The 24,367-nt window shown below is 34.1% G+C and overlaps 1 protein-coding gene and 1 long non-coding RNA gene across 2 annotated transcripts in view; one reads left to right on the forward strand and one right to left on the reverse strand.

Annotated features, from left to right (window-relative positions):
- The window catches only part of LOC143900198 (neuronal calcium sensor 2), a 145,878-nt gene that overhangs the window by 4,511 nt on the left and 117,000 nt on the right, over nucleotides 1–24,367 (forward strand). The window lies entirely within an intron of this gene.
- Nucleotides 4,533–10,454, reverse strand: LOC143900342 (uncharacterized). The gene is made up of 2 exons (XR_013257763.1): nucleotides 9,171–10,454; nucleotides 4,533–5,036 (listed from the first exon to the last, which is right to left on the reverse strand). It is a non-coding gene; the product is annotated as an uncharacterized LOC143900342 (long non-coding RNA).

The raw sequence follows: 24,367 nt of genomic DNA on the forward strand, positions 1-24,367 counted from the left end.
TTCGCGCTTTTGCTGTCGATCAGTTAAAAATGGATTATATTCGACACAGGAGAGCTATTTTTCGCTCAACGTAGGTAGGCATACACACGCCAGTCTCGGTGTACTATATATATTCAAATTGTATTGAATTATTACCAGAATACGATATCGACGATGTATCTTTTTCGATTCATCTTGTATTACTCTGACAGTGTATCGCAAGGGAAAGAATATCTTCGTAGCTTACTTTAACTTTATATATATGTTTTTACATTTCTTTCTACATATAAATGTATATATAGTGTTTCGACGGAACAATTCTCGCGCGGCGTTACATAGGACTAGTTATATGTGTAAGTTTTACATTAGTTGATTATTATATATATTATATGAAACAAAAGTTATATGCTATTCGGCTAAAAGAAGTGAAGAAGAGAAAAGTAAAGTTTTCGAACATCTGTTTGTCTTATTCAAACTTATATGAAATGACAAGTTAGCGTGTATATACACACACATAAACGTTATTGCACGCGATAGCAAATTGTACGAAAGTTTACCGATACCACTTCGAGAACAATTTCGTAGTGTAAATGTACTAGAGACACGCGAATTTCAACATGCTGTTGATTCATGAAAAGTAAATTTCTTACTTCTTAATATTTGAATTTTAAATTAGGTGTATTTTTATCTTATTTATCGGTTTAAATGTGCATCAAAGTTAACAATATGTGTCAGTCTTCGCATTCGACAGCTGCTGTTCTTCATTTATCTTCATTTTCTATGCAATTTGTCATGCTGCGCTTTAAGAATGATATAATATCCGATTAGACTTAATTATGTAGTCTTACGTTTTACGTTCACTGCAAATAATTGGAACTTAATTTTTCACGGTTGACACATCGGTATGACGGAATGGAAATAATCAGTCCGCGAGTAGATATGTAAATAGATATGTAGAAATAGTTTTTTATTATACAGAAGCTGAATATCTAATGTTTAATTTATCCTTGTTGCCTAAACTGAGTACTATTAGGATATTATTGGATTTAGGTCCAATTTCACCACCGTCGATTAACTGTAACCTTCGATTAAACTCACTCTTCGTCTCTTTCTAACTGTCCCCCTTAGAAAGAGACGAAGAGTGAGTTTAATTGAAGGTTACAGTTAATCGACGTTGTTGGTGAAACTGAGCCTTAATGAATTGATTATGTTTTTGGAATAATTTTTATGAGAGACGTAAATAATGAGATAACGAGAAATATCATTTAACATATTAAAAAAATATGCGTTTGAGGAGATAAATTAAAGTGTTATTTACAAATCTTAGTCTTATTGTTAGCTAAATTTGTTAGAAAGTTTTATTTCTCTTGAAAGCAATTTTTCTTTCTCCATAATCTCGTGCTGAAACGATCGTGTGACAACAGTTTTTAATTAGGTCAGGTATGAAATTTACACCATAATGGATGTTCGCACCTAATCTCGAGCAAACAGTTCTTTCCTACACTTTCATGGTCGTGGCTTGTTATCGTGTTAACGTTATATCGCGTGTAGTGCAGTTGGGAATGTGAAAGGGAATAACACTGGGAATGTTGCTCATATTTCGTGGGGCACAATTTATTAAGATATATATTTTTCCCTCGAAGTATCTTTGAGTGTCTGAACTATAATTCTCCATATATTTCCACGTATAATATACGCGCGTTCGGCGATGTGCATGAGAACGTAATGTACCGCAATAGATTACGTTTGTCTCTCTTTCGTATCTTCAAATTTACTACTGGATATTATCGTAAAATACAAATGTTTCATTTCTACACTCCAAATTGACTAATTATAGTCATGCCGAATTATGTCTTCCCGGCAGAGAAATTTGCGATTTTATTAGGAAGATTTTGATATATTTTCAGGATTTTATTTTACTTGTTTTATCAGTTTTCCTAAGCCACAGAAGTGACACATTGTTTTACACTTATTAAATATTATAATATTTTATTATAATATTTTCTTTTTATAAAGATGTAAGTGAACATATATAATATATGTTCACTTACATCTTTATAAAGAAAAAATGCTAATACGATGGGACAAATGTTGTAAAAGTGTTAAAGAAATATTTTATCTGAAACGGTTTTTGTTGCTTATATAAAACTGTGCTGGCATACTTCAGTAAACTCTGTTCCAACGAGATGTGGTTCTGACGTGTCTGGTATTCATTGCCTGGCGAATTATTGCCGCATTGTATCATCCTCTAATGTATTCTATTGTATTCATGCACATCAGGCGTAACTTGATGTACTCTGGCATAGTTTAACGAAGTTTGATTGTAATCCGTTACGTTGGTAATGAAATATTTGTATAATTAAAATCTATATACGTGACTATACATCACGCGTTTGGCGATAATCCTTCTTTTTGACGTGACCTTTATAGCCAAGGAATTGCCAAAAGGAGCGAGTTTATCCACGTCTCACTGCCAAATGCAGAAAATGAAATATGATTTCGTCGAGCGGCCTATACGTTCTTCGCATACCGGTTTTGGCACCGAAAAATTCGCCATCGTAGTTTTAGTAATCGAATGATATAAATTTTCATGTAACACGCGAATTTTATTTTTTTCTTCAAAACTTTATTCTCTTCTTTTTATGGGTGTGTTGATATCATCACGGCCGAGGCACTTTCTTCTCATTTATGCTGCGCTTATTAGGCGTTTTTTTAATACCGTTAATCTCTTCAAGAATAACCTGCAGACAATTCTTCACACGCACGCGTTTCTAAGTTTAGAAGTAGTTTATTTCAGATATCAAAAATTGAAATAGTATATCTATATACTAATAATTATATACTTTTAATTTTTTTAATTGATTTTCAAACTATTCGGTAATCAATTTGTTCAACTTTTGTCCTCTTCTATTATTGTTAAATTACGTAGAACGGAAACGGTTCTAATTGTAAATTAAGTAACCGAGCTTGAGTTATTTGGATAATCTTTCGATATTTTAATGATGTTTGGGATGATTATTTATTAGTGGATTGAAACAATGAATAAGAGGTAGCATTATTTGTATATTTAATATAGAGAAGAAAAAAGGATATAAAATTGAAACTTTTGAATAATTGGAATGTTTTCTATGAAATTGTTATTCTTCCATCAAGAACTGATTTCTTGCGCAGAAACTCTTGCAACCTTTGCATGTAACTAATCCGATCAAGAATAAAGAGTTAAATGAATCCAGCGTGTTATCCCCTATAAAATTGCATTCGTTTTTTCGGTACCTCCTGAGTGCATACGTCGATCTGTCACGTTTAACGCTATTTTTCTCTACCTTAAAGTATTTAAAAATTTTTTTACAATTTCATGAAACATCTGTCTACATTGTAGTTGACGATTTTATAGTCATTTTTATAAATATCGTTTATTTAATATCTTTTGACAGGCTTGCAAGTTTTACAGTTTCGAGCAGATATCATTTCGGCTCGGACGCCGTAGACCCACGTATGCAGCTTAAGGGTTAATAAAGTATTAATTTTTTATATCAATATGGTCTTTTGAAGATCGTAATTTTAGAAAATAATAAAAGTATAAAGAAAATCATTACTCGTTGAATCCAAGTCGCGTTTACAAGCATAGAAAATCTTCAATTATAGTCACGAGAGAGCTATCGACTTTTATATCCCCGAGGTATTTAGATATTACTGTACTTTTTATGATCGCGCCCGAGTCGTTCGTGGGAATACCGTTGCCGCTCTCGCTTGGCCGCCAATGCCGGGGATTACAGAGGCGATGGTAATATGCAAAGATGGTAACGATCCGAAGCGGCGAATATATTGCTCCGAGGGTTGTCGGTTACACAATCCCTTCATCCGGAATCGGTGGATCAAACTATTTTGGCACCGTTCCACCCTACGCTTCGATTGGCTTGCCAAAATTGTGCCGTAGATTAACGCGTTAGTTGCCAAATGAGAGCGTAACCATGCTTAACCGGATGCGAAAGCAAATTTGCATATGGGAATAGCTCTTTAATTCTTTTATTACTCAATATAATATATTTTAATAAAAATCGAAGCTCACGAAGAGTTTTTTCATTACACGAAGTATACGAGTTATAGTGATCGAACCTTTAAAATCCTTCTTATGATTTTTAAAAACGCGGAAATAGAGCATAGCTATAATTTTTTGTTATATATGTGGAGCTATACTTATGCATGTATGACGATTATCGCTAAGTCGTAAAGTTTCACATGAATTTTTGCATATTATCTATATAATCATTATTCAAAACATTCTGCATCTGCCGTGATACGTGAATCGGGAAGGTATTGATTCTATGTGAAAAAATAAGTTTAAGATATTAGAAAATTTGTTGAATTTAAAATATAATATAAGTTTTCTTCACATAATGCTCCAGCCGCTCATAGATCCATCAGCTTCTTGATTATAACAGCAATTACGAGATATCTTGTATGATAATTCGCGATCTACATAAATGTTATTTACATTATCTAGAAAGAGCAGGAGTATTAATTATTATTGGCTTTAAAATCAACTGGACGTCTTTACAAAATAATTAAAAAAAAAAAAAAAAAAAAACCGCGCAATAGAATAAATAACGTAAAGATAGTTTATGACGCAATTAAATAAATATTTTAGTTCATCGAATAAAAAATTGATCGAGAAAGTATTATAGTATATTGTTTACCTGGACTGTTTATTGTTTTCATATAGAAAATGCTGACAGCGTTTCTACATAGATTATATATGTAGAGAGATAGCTTATACTTACGTTTCTCAATATATACGTTCGTATTACGCTATATCGACTGTTCACACATCGGCACCTGATACTGATCAACTGATCCCGAAGAGTAACGTTTGATCCCATTTTCCTTCAAATTTCCTCGCGTTGGAGCAGAATGTAGTCAATATATTACCCGTATATGCAAAATATCTTCAATCTTCGTTGCATTAAATATCGATCCTCCCAGGTAAACGCTGCGTGATCAGACGGGAATATCGATCAGTTTTCTTTAAAGATATCATGTTTTCTCTCGCGATTGATCTGAAAAGTTTGATGGGGGAAAAAAAGGTAATTTTGCATGGTCTTTTCTTTTGCACGACTATTGTGTCCCCTCAGAGATATATCGCCATATTGATTTTTTTGTCAATACTGATCCACATGATTAGTTTTTTCTGTAGTATTTGATACGAAAGTTTGCCATTCATAAATACGCGCGGTTATAAATTTAATTTATTAAATATGTATTTTTTAAATATTATTTATTATTTGTTTAATTAAGTCGCGATAAGGACAATTGCGTAAAAGTAAGTTTGTGACGGGGTTTGTGACGTACGAGTTGACAAGAATAAATAAAACAAAAATTGTGAAAAAACGATCTTATCGCTCGAAGGTCAGCATACTACAAAATATCAAATAGTTTCAATGGAGAAGCTAAAACGAGTTGATTAATGACATGCATGCTAATCTCCAGAAACGCATTACGAGCGATGTCCAGATCTTGAGAAATGATCTTTGACACATTGAATAATGTTTGAAATGAATTGAAAGAGATAAACACCGTGTAAAAACATGACGCAAATGCGAATTACACAGACGTGCCTAAGGAAGTGTGATTTGATTGCGTAGCTTAATATGCTGGCAAATAGCTAAATTAATACGGAGATTAATACTATTTAATTATATTGACTATTCCATCGTAGTAAATCGCAATATTTATATTTCCATGAGTTATCTTTGATAATAGTAATTTGTCTGTAATCATTGATGCAGCTCGATATAAGGCAATTTTTTTTTACACAGATCTCTGTTGATAGTAATTGCAATTATAGATAATGTATCCGAGATACTGGTTAATCAAGAAGATTGTGCACACACGTAAGGTGTCATATATATCTTACATATTAGTGACACATTGCGAGAAACACGCCAGGGATACGGAGAAAGAAGATGCAGAAAAAGAGGCAACGCTGCGATGAAAAGTCAAGGCTACTTTTCGTCACGGATGGTCTACCAAGGAGCCTCACCGGAGGATAAGAGAACCTGTTCGTTCTTATTAGGCTTGAGAACTGCGACGCGAATAAGATGGAAATAACATTTTAATTAAGAGCCCGCGGTTTCGGACGTTAATTTGTCTCCAGCATATTAAGGCTGGAAAGCCACTTTGACAAAGCAGACCGCTGCCTGATAATCTACGTATCTATTACATCCTTGACACGCATTTGATAGACTATATAAATATTGTATATAAAATACATCAATATAATGGATATATATAGAGAGATTAGAGATTCAAGTTTTTTTCTAATTTTTTAAAAAACTAAAGGAATGTAACGAGTAAACTGTTAATTAACAGATAGATATAATCTTTTAGCAAATTTAGATGAGAATATTACAATGAAAAAGTAACATTTTATTTAACTAGTCCTTATAGTTTCTAATTATATTTTATATTTCAATATTCACTCATGGTTTACTTTTAAGTTTTTTAAATTCAATTTGTGATATTTATACTGATGTATATCTTATACATAGGTATACAGTTTAAGAAATATTTAATTTGTGAGTAATAGATTAATGTTACCTAAATCTTTAGAAATGCTGTTGAGATACGTTGCTATTTATCATTAAAAATTATTTTAGATATTTATTAAACTTTATATATATAGTTATATTCAGTTAGATTGTTTACTCATTATTAGTTTTATTCAATACAGCAAATATTTATATTGAATTATTAAAAAGAGTTTGAGCTTACTAGAAAGAGATGAATTAAAGATTATTAGGAATTTCTCGATATAACTGATGGTCGAATCAGTGATCACACGCGGTGCTAATTAAAGTGGCATATATACAAGGAGTACATTCTAAATTCTATTTTCATAAAAAGATTCTTATCGAGGCATTTATATATCCTAACGGAGTTGAAAAAATAAATTATTCTTTACAATATCCATAACAAGATATTTTTTTTGACGAGAGCGAATATTATAGACACTCAGATTAAATTATATTTTTCACGAGGTATACCTTCTCTGTTTGCGATCGCAATATTAAGCGCGTTCGACACCTTGAAAGAACACAGGGATATTTTTACGATCATTTGTATCCTAACACTTTGACCTTTTCCCTCAATGGAAAAACGATTATGTGCGAGAAGACAAAGCTTATCCTTTCATGCAGATAATATAGGTCCCTAAATCGCGCGCGCGCGCGTTTCAATTTCCGTTACTGCGAGCTATAGGTTTCCAGAATGCCGCCACACCCTTTGTAAATCTCTCTCACTCACATTGTTTCCTTTCTTCCAATTTGATTTAGGTATGAGATATGGATACAACCGTACAAGATATAGATATACAATCCGCTACATCATATCTAAAAAACTTGTAACGTTTTATAGAAATTCTCTTTTGCATGATATACACTATTATTATTATCATTACTTTACACGATATCTTTGGCATTGCAAATCTTGATATTTATATTTAAAAAAGATTTAACGCTAGAGAGAGAAAAAAGAAAATGATTACTTTCATTTATAGTTCTATGTGTAAAAAAATAACATTTGTAGAATCTGATACTGATTTTTTTTAATCATAAATTTTGAATAACTGAAACAAAATAATCTTTTTTTTCATCGTGAAAACAAAATTGTGTGTATAAAATTTACATATTACATAAATATTTTTGTATTTGATGCAGAACTATAAATGAAATCGTGATTTATTCTGATTTTTTCTGAACTAAAAGTTTCAAATCGAAGAGAAATTCTCTCATGTGACAAATCTTACAGCCCACGCAATGTTTATCTTGCTCTTAAGTCCTGTTTGTTATTTCTCTATAATAAAATAGGTGACGAAGATTTCTCACGTATAATCGATTATCCGTTTATATATATATACGCAAGTTTACCTTCACTTTCTAGTCTTTAATCCTCCTAGCATTAAAAAATAGCTACAGAATTATATATACAAGTAGCTTAGGAAAATGTCTTTAAAACATAACAATTTGTGTAATAATTATTATCACGATATTTTACTCGAACTTAATATCTTCTTTTTGTCTTATACAATTTTTGTCCTTTAGTTAATTTTATTATTTACTTAATTCACAGCTTTAGGAGTATACATAACACTTCTCTCAACCTTATATAACTCGTCTTTTTCTGACGGGTTTTATGCCATGGGGGATATGCAATATATTATAATTCCTACTCTGGCTCAAGTCTACTCTATTCCACTTTATATTCTGTTCTCGTGGTGCGTTAATTAGTCAAGTGTATGACATATCAGCGGTTTCGCTTATTATCGCAAAAAGCTCTGTAATCCTCGCAAATTCCGATAAAATCACGAAGCGGCGAGAGGAAAGTCATCATGTATCTGGGGATGTACATAACTTTACGAAAGCTTTTTTGTTTCGAAGACGTAATCGATCGCCATGAAAATCACTTTTTGCAGAAAGTGTAATTAATATCGGTGACTTACATACAATTTGTTGATGCATTACGGTTTTAGACTTGAGGTTGTATATCGCGTTAATGCATTCGCTTACGGGGTTTTGAATATAAACAACGTTCTTTTATACATTTAGGAAAAATATCCAAATGAAGGAAACAATATGATTTTTAGTAAATAAGCAGTTATAGAACTTGATATTATCTCTTACGCCTTAAAATATTTCTTATCAAGAAAAATATACGTTTATATTTTAGACATACATATACCCACTCTAATAAAAAACCATCATTATTTACAAAGATACTTTGGTTTGTTTTGAAAACTTTTCAATGATAATTCAATTTTATATCAATAAATACTATAGATAAATAAAAATTTAAAAACTTTTTTGAAGCAATAAGACGCTTTATAATATTTCAGATGAGACCCTAATCGGCATATCGTATACTCTCTTAATAGAGCTTATTAAAATGCAACTTGCATGTCTATTTTTATCTGATTGCTTATTTTTGTGTTGAACTTACAACAGGCAGCCCGAGCAAATTTTCTAATCGCGTAATGTACAATAACGTAAAGTAAGCGTTGATGAGATCAAAGTGATTTGGGTGGGTTTAGATATATGTATATAAAATACACTTTTCTATGTATTTTTTTAAATCAATTTGTGAGTGAATTCAAGAGAACAAATTGTTTTTTTTTGTTTTCTTTTAAAATTACGTACCTGCATTCTACAAGAATAGGTTTTCGTCGAGTATGTGACAATTCTCACAATGTTTAAACAAAAATCAAGAGCAAGTTAATAGTCATCAATGCGTCTGCGAATAAAAAGAATCCTCAAGTTGAATCCAGTTCGGCCGATCACTCGATGATTAGAACGAACTTGGGTAATTTATGAGGAACGTTGGTTGATGTGATTTGACACTTTAGACATAAATCTGTAACAAGGTGCGGTAAGAGCTCTACGCGTTATTTAAAACATCTTATTAATCTGCGCGCTAGACGAGGTAATAAGAGCTGCGCGAACAAAAACGTGTCTAACTGCGATAAGCATTCGCCGGCGACACACTATTCTAAAGATATAAATTACGGGCGTGTTAGTGCCGGCGGGGCACGTGGTGTCGTGGAAAAAGGGGGTGTAGGGACGACAAATGATAATACTTCACCTTGTACTTCTTCCGTGTATCTATATTCAGCCCATCCGGCCGCTGTGTTCACCGCTATTGATCCATTACGGAACGCGCGCCGTGTGTTGAAACCTTTACGTGTTAGAGCTAAGGCTAATGGCGCGGGCGGTAGAAGAAAAAAAAACAAGAGAAAGGAAAAAGAAGAGAAAAAAACCATTTCTTATTTGCGTTTATCGCGCGCGCCCGAAGGACGAAGGGCCGCCGCGCCGCGCGCCGGAGCGACCGCGTCAGTCGTTTCGTATCGAAAAATTTTGATCTCGCCGTGCAAGCCGCCGGAGCGGGGCGATTCCCTCTCGACTTTAGATAAACCGCGTAAGCTTAAAACGCACGGGGGAAAAAACCTTTTTCCCCCCCATCTCGCGTGCCATTGATTAAACGTCAGATTGTCGGGGAACGCCCCGGCATATATAAATATCGAGGTATCTCGAAATGTATCTGCGCGCGACAAAATATCCGAAACGTCTCGCCGATAAGCGACGAATAATATTACACGGGGACGATATACAGGGGCGAGTCGTATTATTCGCGATATTGTTTGGGTTTCTTCTTATTTTCGGGGTTTTCTCTTGATCCGTATCTATTGGCGAAACCCTTTTTCGCAAACGCAATTTTTCGAAGCGAAGTCGCAGAAGCACGAAGCGAAAAGATCGTTTCGATCTCGGTTGAATGGAGAGAGGCGACAAACGAGCGTCGAGTTTCCTCAATTCGACGCGCGTGTTTATCGAGGCTTTCGATTACATATATACAGTTGCAATGTTACATAAACAGTTTTTATTTTTATCTGTTTGTATCTTTTGTCGCCGTGATTATAATATACCTGCATTTCATGCACGGACCGAGTTTCATCGAGTTTATCGCGAATAAAATATCAAATTAGTAGTATAATCTATCTCATGTATAATATTTAATGATTCGTGTATCATTAAATTGTGCGAAATAGACGACGTCTCTATTTTGATCAAGAATAAACATGGCCGCGTTGTATGGCAGAATAAGTATCAGTAAACATATAGTCGGCGATCGCGTTAATATCTTTAATGGAACGCTGTAAAAAACGATACTCCAATTAACTACCGACGTACCCTGACCTGGCAAATATCAGAGTGTTATTCGGATTAATTTGGCCGTAAATCTCGGGGGAGCGTTCCGTTTCATTCGGAATCGTTGGCAAAGATCGTTCCAATTTGGAACGGCCTTAATTTTCCACGCGGTACCTAGTTATGCAGAAACGACGGGGCTCGTGTCGTCTGTCACGCGCGATTACCGCGATGCCTGATGCTAACTCTCGTTTCCGCGTGTGCATAGCCGACAATAAGCCACGTAAGAAAAGGTTTACGATTGAAAAAAGGCCAACTGTGCGCGCCTTTCGCCTAACCTTCAGTCGTTCGTCTTTTAACCGACGCAGTCTCACGAAACTTTAAACTTCTTCTCATCAACGTGCTACGTAAGTACGGTATTATGTAAGTAAAAAATTTAAAGTAAGAATGATCGCGGAAATCTTTTTTTTTTTCATAGATAACACGAACGATGACCATTTCCCATATAGTTTTGATAATTACTGAAAAAACTGGAGATTTTTAAATGCCAATCTTTACAATGATATCAAATAATACGTGAAAAATTGCATCAGTTTATAATTTAACGATCTAAATTAGGGAATTTTATAATTAGTGCAAACTTGCGACAACTTTGGGACACCGTATAGGCGTAGGATGTTTTTTTACATCGATGTTACATGTCAACTTAATCACATGTAAATTACGTAGTTTATACTTAAACTACTGGCCTGGAACCGTTATCCGTTAATCGCCATACAAAGTCGTGAGTCGTGTTTTTATAACCAAAGTTTATTTCGAACCGCGAGCCATAAAAATGGCTATATATACGTCCGATTTGTTTGGACACCAGATCACGTGGTAAATGATGGAAAACACGATGGCAGTTCGCCCTTTAAGACTATATTGGACCAGAACCGTTTAGACGAGAGCAACACCTTGCCAACGTAGCTATGTTGACTGTTAATTAAGGACTTTATAAGAGGCGCGGTTGGATATCGTAACTTAACTCCACTCAACGTGGCGACGCGCCGTCTAATCTCTGATCTTGAAGGCATTATTAAATATTTTCTTTTTTGCCTACGTCGGGGCAAAATGTTAAAAGTTTTTCTTTGAGCGTTATTCCCCTGCTAATTGGAATGGTAAACGAGTAAAACGATATAAGAAAAATACAATAATAAATAGTTATCATAATGTTGTTATAAATGATGTTTTTTTTGTTTTGTGACAACCATTTATTATTGTATTTTCCTTATTGTTAGAATTTTCTGCGACAAGATAGACAGCAGGATGTATTATTGCAACAAATATTTTGTATTGTACAAACGGAATCACAATTGAAAGTATTTTTATTTATTTATAAATATATTTTTTGTTATCAGTATGGAAATAAAAAATAGAAATAAAAAATAAACTATAAAATTTATTCCTATTCCAGAAATATAAAAAAATATTTTATAACACAGTTAAAAACTGTTAGTTTTTTCGATATTTTTAGTTAGAAACAATTAAAAGTGTAATATAAATGCAATAAAAATTTTATAACATCCGTTTAAAATATGTTATTTTTATATCTTTTTCCGAACACCTGCAGATCTGCAGATACTAAGATTATTTTCAACTAACTTTCTCAATAATATTTCTCTCTGATTTTCATAAATATCTTATTAAACCACCTGCCACATTCAATCATTCACAAGCAACGTTCTCTCAAAAATAGAATATCATTATAGATCGAAGCAGCTTTAATCCTTAATTTCCCATGACGCCGCAATTTTAAGATTCATTCAATATAAAAGTTCATTCGGTGTGTTCACTGACTCTTTGTTGATACCTCCACGGTGTCGATTCTATTCTACACCGTAAATAGACGCCGTGTGCCATAATTATACACGCGCGGGAAATATATGTCAATTTATTTTAGAAACTCACTACCGAGCATTTCGATCCGCGAGAAGAAACTCATTTATCAAAGTTGCATAGAACACTTTGATTAGCGAGTGTATTGCAAAGTACGTTTATTATCTGCTATTTGCAGATAATTGATGACTGTCTAATGATACACGATTAACGATCGCAACTATAGTACTTAATTTTAATGATGTTATTTAACGACCTTTATGCTAGATATATTGATACGACTTTTCTTGCGATCTTTCTTTTCGAAAGGCATCTATATGTTTGTCCGTTTGTTCGATTCTCTGGTCTGTAATGAATTACTCGATGTCAGATTTTTTGTTCGGCGTATTCTCGTTGCGTGTATATTAACGAACGACGGGCTCTCTAGTCGACTATATGATTAAGCGATTACTTTACGATTTCCGGCTCACCTGATGACGCACGGAAACTGATTTGTGCAAAGAATATACAGTACCTATATACAGGCCGCATATATTAATACGTAGTATAATTAAGTTAAACGCATGTCTGTACAGGGATACCTTGCGTAAATGGAATGGTGATGGATAGGGTTATTGTCACTTGTCACCGTGACAATCACTTGCGTTAATTCGTTAGCTTCTCGCACTTCGTCGCTGAAAATAGACCTGTCTTTCAAATTATTTACATAGAGACGAGTAAACCGAATAGTTATAGACTTTCGACATCTTTGATATTTGCAAACGTCCAGGCATGGCTATATATGTATATGTATCGTCACCCGCATGTGCGAAACATAAATATTGTAGCACTAGATTTACGTTGCGCTATGCACGCGAGCGACGTGTACGGCGACTTACGTGGCAAATTCTTGTCGACTGTATCAATAATTACGATACACGCAAGACCTGCAAACTTAATCCCTTTGCATTGTTTCAACCCTCGGATCGCCTGACTTACTTGCCATTCGTGAGGCGACTGCCGACGTGGGGTCCATTCGGATTCATAGTTGAATTTCACATTCCCGTGTTTCTGAAGAAGGTTGCGCATGTTGAATTTTATTTATCTTATTGCATTTACGAAAATTCTTTTTCTTCAAACATATGCTACGATTAAAGCGAAAAAGAAGTATAAACGAAATTATATTTATTCTTATTTTAATGAAAGCGAGGCGCACAGCGAGTGTTTCTTTTTTCTGTTGCACGCGAGAGCGCAAATATATTTTTTAGGTATCTGCAACATAAGTTTGTCTGCAAATGAGTTCGAGTGGACCTGGTATTCAGGCAAGGACTAAAAAACATTTTCGACATGAAAAATAATTTAAAGGTATTACGTATAACGTGAATCCCATATACCTTCGTCTAAATTCAATGTGAATTTACGGCTTGTAAACAAGAAAGATGAATTAACACTGTTTTTTCTTATATAATCACGCGCGCGTGAATGCCATATAAATATTATATACGTACACCTGTAATATTAACCCTTATGCGGATAATCTATTTTTATAAAACTCGGACACAGGAAAGTAGGGTTTATATCGGACCTTTCTAGTTAATCCGATATTTTTACATAAAGTAAACACTTTTGAATTAATGCATAAATGTCTAGTGTATAAATTTTTTTTTTTTTTTATAGGTTACCCTTTTAAAAACTCAACTTGTTATGCATAACACACACGTTCGTTCTCTAAATATTAATTTATGTTTTATCATAGTGAATAATAACTGAAATAGGTAATAAATTTAACAAACATTTGTTCAGGGGGGAGAGAAGAGAGTTAATTATAAAGTCTTTATTACTGTTTGATGACGACGGATAAAATCTTTTGAGGGAAACTCAAGGAATGTGCGTTTACTCATTAGCAATAAGCGCTTTACAGATTTCGCCAACTTTGAGAAATTTCAATCCTAGTTTAATCGCTCTCTGGGGGTTTTCTTAGAATGAGAACTGTATAGGAGAACGAGGAGAAAATTTAATTAGGTTTAAAGTCTATTGCAATTACTGCTAGTGAATTTCTTTATTAATTTTTTAGATGTTTTTCATTTATAATTGTTATAACTGTTTATTTATAATTGTTCAATTATCTTATGAGTAAATAATAAAGATTTAATTTTTATAATTTAATTTTTAAAAATGATCGACGCACTGCAACTTTAAGTAAATATATCAAATATTTTATTGTGGCTTTTTTAAGTTTAATGTTATATATATATATAACGTCAGTGTTTACAATATTACATATTGCAAAGATTTTGACAGAAAATAATCAATATTACAACCGTTTTGTATAAATTTTGAGGCATTTTACGGATCTTGTTTGGGGATGTAGTTTTTTATATTTCTATTTTAATTTTTTATTATAAATTCCGTATTATCAATATTATACTTTTAAAATTTATGATGTATTATTGATGTATGATTAAATAATGATATGAAATAGACATTTAAATAAATGGATAATTAACTAAGGAAATGAAATCGATAATGTGTGTGTGTGTGTGTGTGTGTGAAATTAAGTGACAAACGAAAAGGGGAAGTTGAAAGTGCAACGCGGTTAACAGTGCGCAAGTTAACTTTATATCAATCTTTAATTACTAACAAGATACATCGTTGTACTCTCATAGATGTTTAACCGTTGAAATGTATATTTTACTAGACATCGACTATCTTTAAGTCTAATGGTCTACTACGACTAACTACGACATCAAATTATAGGAAGCGGTGCCCACGTGTCTTCGACAGTCTCAAAGCGATGGCAATTTTGACAGAGTCCCGACGATAACTTCATAAGATTATTCTAATATTACATTATTCAATTCAACGTTTGAACATTTTATTAGAGAGATAAGGCGGGAGCGCGAAAATTAAGTTTTCAATTAAGTTTTCGGCAAGCTGTAGTCACGTTTGTTTAAACAAGCGAATTGTTTTTATTCTTCGCGCTTATCCGAGGAAAACGTGCTGAGGGAAACGCGTCGAAGGAGAAGCGCCGCGTGATCGATATTTTTCAATCTTCGCGACGCCGTTGCAGCGGACTTTCGCAAAATTGTTACGGATGGTGGATAATGCAGGTAGCTACAAGTGAGAGTAAGGTCGTCGTCCATTGCGTAATACATCGCAACTGACGGTTATGCTTGCAACTCGAGTTGGTCGCGGATAGGTAGATGGTGCCATGTGCACGAAGCGACGTATATGAAGGTTGTGTAGTTATTTAACTCTTTCGAGATTCCAGGTACACATATGTGTACCATAAAGTTTAAACTCTTTTTAAACCTAAAATTGGTTTCTATATACATGTAAAGTTTCGGAAAAGTATCTCATTACATCTTCCAGTTGAAGGAAATACCCAGAAGAAAATGCAAAAGATGCGCAGTAAAAGTAAATATTGATTTATAGAAAAACTAAAAACACAAAATAAGTTTCCCACTGTCCTAGATTAATACCGTTTTGAAAGGGTCAAGATATTTATTCGCGTTTTCCGTGTACTTGTGTTTTATATTTTTGCTGTAAATGCAGTGTTTGTTAAGTTTATGTCATCTATAAATATTTTATGTTGTGTTCTTGTTTACTCTAATTCTCATGCTCTTCTGTAATACAATGGATAAATTCGTGTCTCTTTTACTTTGCTATTATTATTGTGCTTAGATACGAAATTTTGTTTAGAACATTCCCATATATTTTGGTATGTAGTTTGGTTTAAATTTACTTATTATCTTTAGAGTTCCATTTTATTGTTAGTAGATCTACAGGGTGTATAGCACGGTTCCACGCAGAGAAAGAGAGATTGGAGTTCGATCGAAGTCGCCCTTATATAATATCTTTTGCTCTTTTATACATTTTTTGTCTTTTTGTCTTATGCTTTTGTAAATCATTATCTGCATGTTGATTCAGAAGAAAATTTATTTTTCTTGGTTGCTGATAACGTATTATGCTCTCGTGCAAATAGTTCTCCTCCGATCTCGTTTAGTTCCCGATACGATGTGATAATCGTCTCAATTGTTTTCTTAACGCGGTTCGTCGAGCGTCGCGACCTGAAAAGTTTCCAATCTGTAAGTTCTGCTTCAATTTCCTCCTTGGCTCTGTTCTTTCTCTCTCTCTCTCTCTCTCTCTCTCTCTCTCTCTCTCTCTCTCTCTCTCTCTCTCTCTCTCTCTCTCTCTCTCGCTGCGCACTCCGGCGAGATATATACACGTGTTTTCATCGACAGCGGATACCGGGAGAAAAAACTTGGCATGTGCGCCGTTCGATGCATGCAGGTACGATCTTATTGATTTGGGAAAGAATTGCTTATCCGGGGACACGACAAAACATATTTACTATAGGTATTCTCGGGAAACCGGCTGCTTGTTATTCTCTCCGAATTATCGTTTTGCTCGGTTGAATTGCGGTCGCTATATATACACGGCAAATATACGCGTCGCTTTGTACCCGATGCCGATTATACAGATCGGTGGATCTTTGAGGGATAGTTTCGAATGAGATACATTCTATTGATCAATTTAACCTCTGTTTAAGCGCTTGAAGCCTGAGTAACACGATTGGGGTTTCTCTGAAGCTATTGTGCAGATAATGATTCAAATCCATGCGCCAAAGTGCCGATTTTGAACCCGATAAAAAAATATACGGTTGTCATATTGGTCCATAATGGTGATCTGTAAACGTATGAACAAGGGTGCTTCTCGCAAATGTTGCGTGATATCTGTGGAATGCAACGCAATATATTAATAACGCCAGTATTCGATAACTGTAGCTATTTTGACATCATCAATAGATTTCGATTTGTAACGATATATAAAATCGCTCTCGTGTAAACCCGTATCTATCCATAACCGCGCTATTTGCCTATCAGTTTATCGCAATTTATAAGATTATTTTTATTCGTTCTCATCCGCGGTTATATAAATCCCGAAATCAATATTACAGATAGAAATAAAGCCAAAAATTTATCTAGTTATTACCTACATTCCGATCTACTTTCTATTCTCGAGCCGAATTTTATTAATATCCTAGACTAGGACATATCAGTCTAGATTATCGTTGAAGGAAAGAATAATAAAGCAGACATCTCGAATACGCAAGAAATTATATAGGTGATCTGAATCAAAGCTCGCTAGATTGAACATTTCTACAATTAAACCTTTTTGCATTCAACGCGCCTTTCTTATTTAAAGTAATCTTTATGCATCACGCGACGATAATTTTAGCGAAATCGATCAGAGAAATTGAACAGAAGAAGATCACTTCCGTAAACGGCGGTGATGTTAATGTCGACATTAGTAGTCTATAACGATAGCTGATGTGAGACGGAAATAGGTATCCCGAGATTCGGTGGATTTTCTCGTGGTAAATTCATCGTCGTGAAATATAAATTCTCGTTTTACGATCAACTTGAACTTAACTTGGGATGTGAGAAATTTTGCGCGAGCTATGACATTGAAAAATACGTCCGCGCCAAATCGCGAAATTCGTATCAGAGGGACTGAAACGAAACACGGCACTCGGGGATTCGCTGTGTGGACCATTCGAGCCACATGCGAATTCATCTCGTTCAGAAAGGAAGTCCCAATTCCTCCAGCTGCACTCGCGCCATTATTAGACCGAACCAGTAATTTCTATCGGATGAAATATCGTTGTTGCGATTTTTCACAACTGGCCATCTATTATTCGCCGTTCGCGACGCCAAGACAGCTACAAATCTATATACTCTGCAACAGGAATTTTTACCGGATGAACAATTTTGCCTGCCACTAACCCGCGGGAAGAAAATTGTTTTTTTTCTGCGAACAAATGTCGATACTTGAAATTATCTCGGCACTATGGTGGTGGTGTTAGATAAAATGCGAAACACCAGTATTTGAAACTGGCGTGAAAATTTTAAAATTTGTTAAAGAATGAGCGCTTTTTATTAAAAAGGTAGATAAAATAATCTTAAATTTTCGCGGTTTTTATGAACTTTGAATATGTTATGAAATATAGTTCACACTCAAAGTAAGAAGTATATAGTTGTTTATATATGTTTTTCTCAATAATTTTAAAGATTGAAACAATAACTTGAAAACAATAATTTGAAACTATCATCAGGTTCTAAATCAATAGTGTGATATATATATATATATATATATATATATATAATAAATATATTTTTGTAACGGGGAAACGTGGATAATAATTTTTCGCGATTATTTCCCACTCTCGAAATTTTCATAATCGAGATACCTTAGTATAATTTCTAATTTAATTAAAAATTTTGATAAAGGATTGTTAAATTAAATGACGAACAAATCCATTAATTATTTACGCTTATCAAGCTTAATTCATATGGGAGAATCCTTTATTTGCGAAAGCCATTAACTTGAACCATTAAAGTTCCATCGACAAGAAAGAATAATTTATTCAAATTTCACCAAAGATTTCGAAATTCGAAATTTTGTCCGCGCTTTCCGTCAGGATTCTCATAGACTGGATAATATATTAAAAAATAGCGGCACAGGTGCACGATACCTTCCGCGCGAAATTCGTCCGTTGCAATGTGCGGTAAAGAAAAAGCAGCTTCCGTTATCCCATCTTGGCGCGATCAGCATGACTGTTGGCTCCCCGGGGAGCCTTTTCCAAGCCTCGAGACCCTCGACGCGTCTTCGCGCATCACCTTCCATCGCTTTCGCGCGCGCGGCGGTGATCGTCGTAGCCCGCATTGCGTCTCTACCCTCGTGACGCCGGCGCCCTGCAGTAGCGCTGCCGATTCCCAGCCCCAGCCTCTCCACTCCCTCTGTTTCTCTCCTATATTCTCTTTCCTCACTCGCGTTCTGCGAGCTTCGGCGCGGTCGCCTTCGCACAGCCTTTCGACCCCGCGACGACAACGACAACATTTCACCATCGACACCGCGTCTTTCTACATGCTGTCAACTATTTGAAACAAACTTATTGTTAGCAATCTTATTCGCAAAATTTTACGGCCAAGTCTTTATATCATTTCGACGATTTTTTTGTTTTATGAAATTTCTGAGATTCGTAATATTCTTGATATTCTTGAAGAATTTCTAAACTTTTGTGATCAATCTTCAAGTTTTTGTTACATAAAGCGTTTCTTATATAAGTAGGTTGCGAGCAAATCGAAAAAATTTTTTTTTTAAATATATTCTTTTATAATATATTCTTTCTCTGAAGAGAGATTTGCAGCGTATATGCAAGTGTTCAGTCTTTAATCCATAATCTACAATCCCTATTTTATTAGCAATTGGATAATCTTATAAGATTTAATTAAATTGAACGATATCATGGCGAATTCTATAATACATCGTTGCGTAGCGTCTGAAGAACGTTGGAGAATTGAACGTTGCTTGGAGATGCACTTTGATCAATGGCAATAAATGCTTCTTAGCGATTTTGCCGAGACGCTAGCCGATTAATACTTACGTACTTATCTTTGGAGTAATCTGTTCAGAATAGTTAAGTGAATATAATCTTTAAAGGCATATGTCTCGATAAATTTGCGATTGTCTTCGATTCTTGCGACTTTTTTTATTTTGCTTCTTCATATTAGAGGATGAAGCTTTGTTTTCGTGAATTCGTATATGAATCTTTGATTGCGTATAAAGTTGGCTCTAATCAACCAAATTTAAAAAAATTATATATAAAATAGGGGTAGAAGAAACCAAAGAAAATATTGTTTTTTGAGTTTTTAATGTCAATATGTTCAGAGTGTTCTAAAACGTCGAAATATTGCATTAAAAAATGTCGGTATGTGTGTATGTATGTATGTATGTATGGCTGTGCCAAATTTACAGAAATTTCTATAACTCCAGAACTGATCAACCAACTTAACGAATTATATATGAAATAGGGGTAGAAAAAAGACTGAAGAATATAATAGAATTAATAAAAATTGTTAATAATAAAGGGGTTACCGATTTCTGTTAAAAAAAGTTTACCAAAACTTTTTAATTTTATTATATTCTTCAGTCTTTTTTTTTTCTATTTATATTTCATATATAAGTTTTTAAGGCCGGTATATTCATAGTCGAGCCTTATGTCCAAGATCGTCTTAGATATAGTCTTAAGGCGTCATCAGCCAATCAGAGGGCCGTATTAGCATCTTAAGACATCACTTCTTCTATATGAGGAAGCCAAGTGTAAATTTCTAATTTGCACAATTTTTTTAATTTAAAGAACTAGGAGATATTGAAATTTAATTAAATCTAAACTGTTCTTATCTGATGGGGAATGACTTTTTCGGATTTCTAACAAAGACAAAGATTGATGAGTTAGATATACGTATATAGGTATAAATAGCTTTAACAATTCGATCATATGATTAAAATAGTCAAAGCAAAGTTTTTCCATTATTTTCTCTGTTGCTACTCGTAAAGCAAGAATGACTTTGCGCGTTCTCTTATTTTATCTAATTAATGTTATTGATTAAAAATCAGGCAAAGGCTATAAAGTTTATTCTGAAGCAACAGTCAATGATTACGATGATTGACAGTGAATAAGGTTTTTACCCATTTTTTCAGAAAGAAGTAGGTCCTACAAAATTAAAGAAAATGCTATTAATTTTAGCTGAAAGTATCATGATTTCCGTTAGATTGCTAGATAATTATTCCAATTATTAAAAAAGATTTTTAGATACATGAAACTGCCTAGGTATAGAAGATCAAAATAAATATGAGAAAATGTGGGACACGCTTTTGTATCGATATTGTTATTTTTATATACTTTTTATAATACTTATAGGCAAAATTATAATTTTTGTAGTTTTTAGAGTTTTATTAACTCTATATACAGAGACTGTAGATGGTTTGCTTAAAGTTTACTTTAAATTTTCAATCTTTAAGTCTTAAAGGCTAATCCATCGATAATATTATCGTATAGGCCGACATTCACGGTCGCTTAACGATGAATGCAAAGAGTGTGTCGTTTTCTATTGCCCTGGTTAGTTTTACGAAACATTTTGTCGAGGCGACGACCCACGGTTTATCCATCACGGAATCATTAATCATTCGATCGTACTTTCTTAAATGTATGGTAATGTAGGGTGTGTGATGTTATAATACGGTCGTTCTCATCGCCATAAATAACGATCGATGCACATGAAAAGTACATCTATCGGCATTATCGCACGATCGAGGGATATACGATTCATCTATAAAGATATAATCTATGCTCTATGCATGCTACTTCAAACGAAGTTGTTTTATTGAATTATGCATGCCTCTTTAGCTAACTATATTAAATAAATGCAAAGATATCCGTTTGTTTTTGTAACTCATAATTTGCATTAATTTTGTACAATCCGATAAACTAAATCGCGTTCTTGGTGTTTAGCGTCTAGCCTAAAGCGCCAATTATTATAGGCGATGTACTACAAATACAACTATAATTCATTGCTTTTATTGGTGGTTAAAAGATTGTATTAACATTTTCTCAATTAAATATAGGTATTAGTATATGTCATAATTTAAAATTGTTTTGGAAACAATACAGTTTTAATTAAGAAAATGAAGGTAAATCTCTTGCATGATTGAGGAAAGCATGCAATGATTGCCACGCGGTGCTATCTTTTATTATTATTACGGATTTATTGTTTTTGCGAAATTTTTTTGAAAATTTATCTTATCTATTAGTATATTAAAACAAACGCTTTTTGAAGTATTCAATAAAATTTACTTAACATATTAGTTTCCGATATTTCGTGAGAGAATGTTTGTACGTTACGAACTAAATTGCAAATTAAACACGTTGCAATAAAATATGTTGTTAAATAAATCAATATACATACATACATATATATATATATATATATATATATTAGATAGTATATTATACAACCTGAGATATAATATTTTATCTTCAATTGAGAAAAATCGAATTTTTAGCTATATTTCCATGTCAGTTCTATAGCACCATGTATATGAAACAAGTTTCGCACTGAATATCTTACATCTCGCCAAATATTTTATCGAATTTATAACAGAACTTGATTTATACACATTTCTTATCAATGCCATAAATCTTGTGTGGAAAATAAGTGAAATAATTTTAACAACGAACAGTCTGCGCTAATAAATTGTATAATGTTTACGTGATGTTCACCGGAATTCGGTGATGTCACCGAAACGTCATGTTTCTTGGACCTGATGGTCGTAGGAAGTGGATCGCTCACGAGCACGAGATATTTTTTAACGTATCTGCCATAGTCGAGCAATTTATTTTCTTGATGCGCACAATCGGGACATCGTCAGCGTGTTTCCTGCTCTTGATGCGCTCATATCGGTAGGGAAATCGAATATAAAGGAGGACGGTGCAGCCGGCAATAAATCCCAGACCGCGCGCCGAGACACTTCCAACGGGGATTTATTTCATGGCAATTTACTTGATTTCCGTGCGTATGGCCGCGTCGCCCCGGTTATTGCCGTGAAATTAGGGCTTCCCCCATTTGACGTTTCACTCGATTACGACGCGGTTTTTCCTTCGCCTCCTCGTCCTCTTGACACCGTCGCGTGTGCGCCCCCGGGTAAAAATAACGCGCTTTATAGCCTTGCTCCGTACAACACGGAGCGATCTTTTTACCCGGACCAGTTATACGAGCGGGTGGTTAACCCACATATTGCGGAAAGCGAAGTTGGGAAATCGAGTTAACTTCTGCTCTGCCTTATTCCATCACTTTTTTGAAAATGTTTATTTAGGACCGCATTAATTGCATGTATTCATATACCTGAGTGAATTTTTTCCTTCTCACTATGAAGATTTTGGAAGTATACAGATAAAGAAATTAGATGAACTAATTATATGTTTTTAAAAACACATCTTATATTTGAATATATTGAAGAACGGAAAATAAATCATTTTTTTTTTCATCAATTTTTATATAAACTATTACATCAATTTTTGTACTAGTTGTGGCATGCGTAATTTACAATTTAATTCAATTTGTGATAACTTCATCAAAACAAATAATAAAAAATTAAAAAATGTTATCTTATATTATTTAATGTCTTGCATATCAGTCTTAATACAAGTTGTGTCTTTTATTTAAAATGTATTTGTTACTTTATAATATTTACACGTTTACTTATTTCATATACTATCAATAATGGATTAACCGCATATTTTTATCATCTATATTATTACGATGTGAATAAACAGAATCTATTAAGAGTTAGTATAAGACACGTAAAAAGCACGAAAAATATGGTAGCTTATCTCTTCACGACTACAATTTGTTTTACTTGCTATAAAATAATAACAGTCCATAAATAAAACGTGATATTAGTTACAATTAGAGACGACGGATTAATTTGGGCGCGTGACAGAATTCAGTTGACTCATAAAATTTATATGTTTGACTCAACTGAAATCTGAAAATTAGCAAATTACTTGTTTTCAACGGACTTTGGCATTGAATCCGGGGACAAAACGACCGGAAAGTTTACGAGCGGACGCTTTATCGGCGTGACGGTTGACCCGAGTGGGTGTCTTTAAAACGTGTTTTTCATTCCGGATTTCTCGGGATGCGCGCCTTCCGCAATTCAAGCGAGCCGCGTTAAATGCATTAATCTCTCACACGCGAGCTCCATCCTCCCGTTCGCGAATGTTCGCGCGGACCTTTTACTTTTAGAGTAATGGAACAATATAAAGCGTGGGGTCCGTTCGCGTCGACACAGCGCGACGGAGACGCTTGATCTTCGTAGATCCGAGAACGTCGAGAATCTCCTCGCTCGACACGCCGAGGCCGAGAATCTCCGCGATTAACATATAAATGAAGAAATTTAAATCTAATAAAACCACCCCGATCTGGCAATTACGT

The sequence above is a fragment of the Temnothorax americanus genome, unplaced genomic scaffold, assembly GCF_048541705.1.
Source record: "Temnothorax americanus isolate GAGA-0224 unplaced genomic scaffold, ASM4854170v1 Scaffold3, whole genome shotgun sequence".
NCBI lineage: Eukaryota > Metazoa > Arthropoda > Insecta > Hymenoptera > Formicidae > Temnothorax > Temnothorax americanus.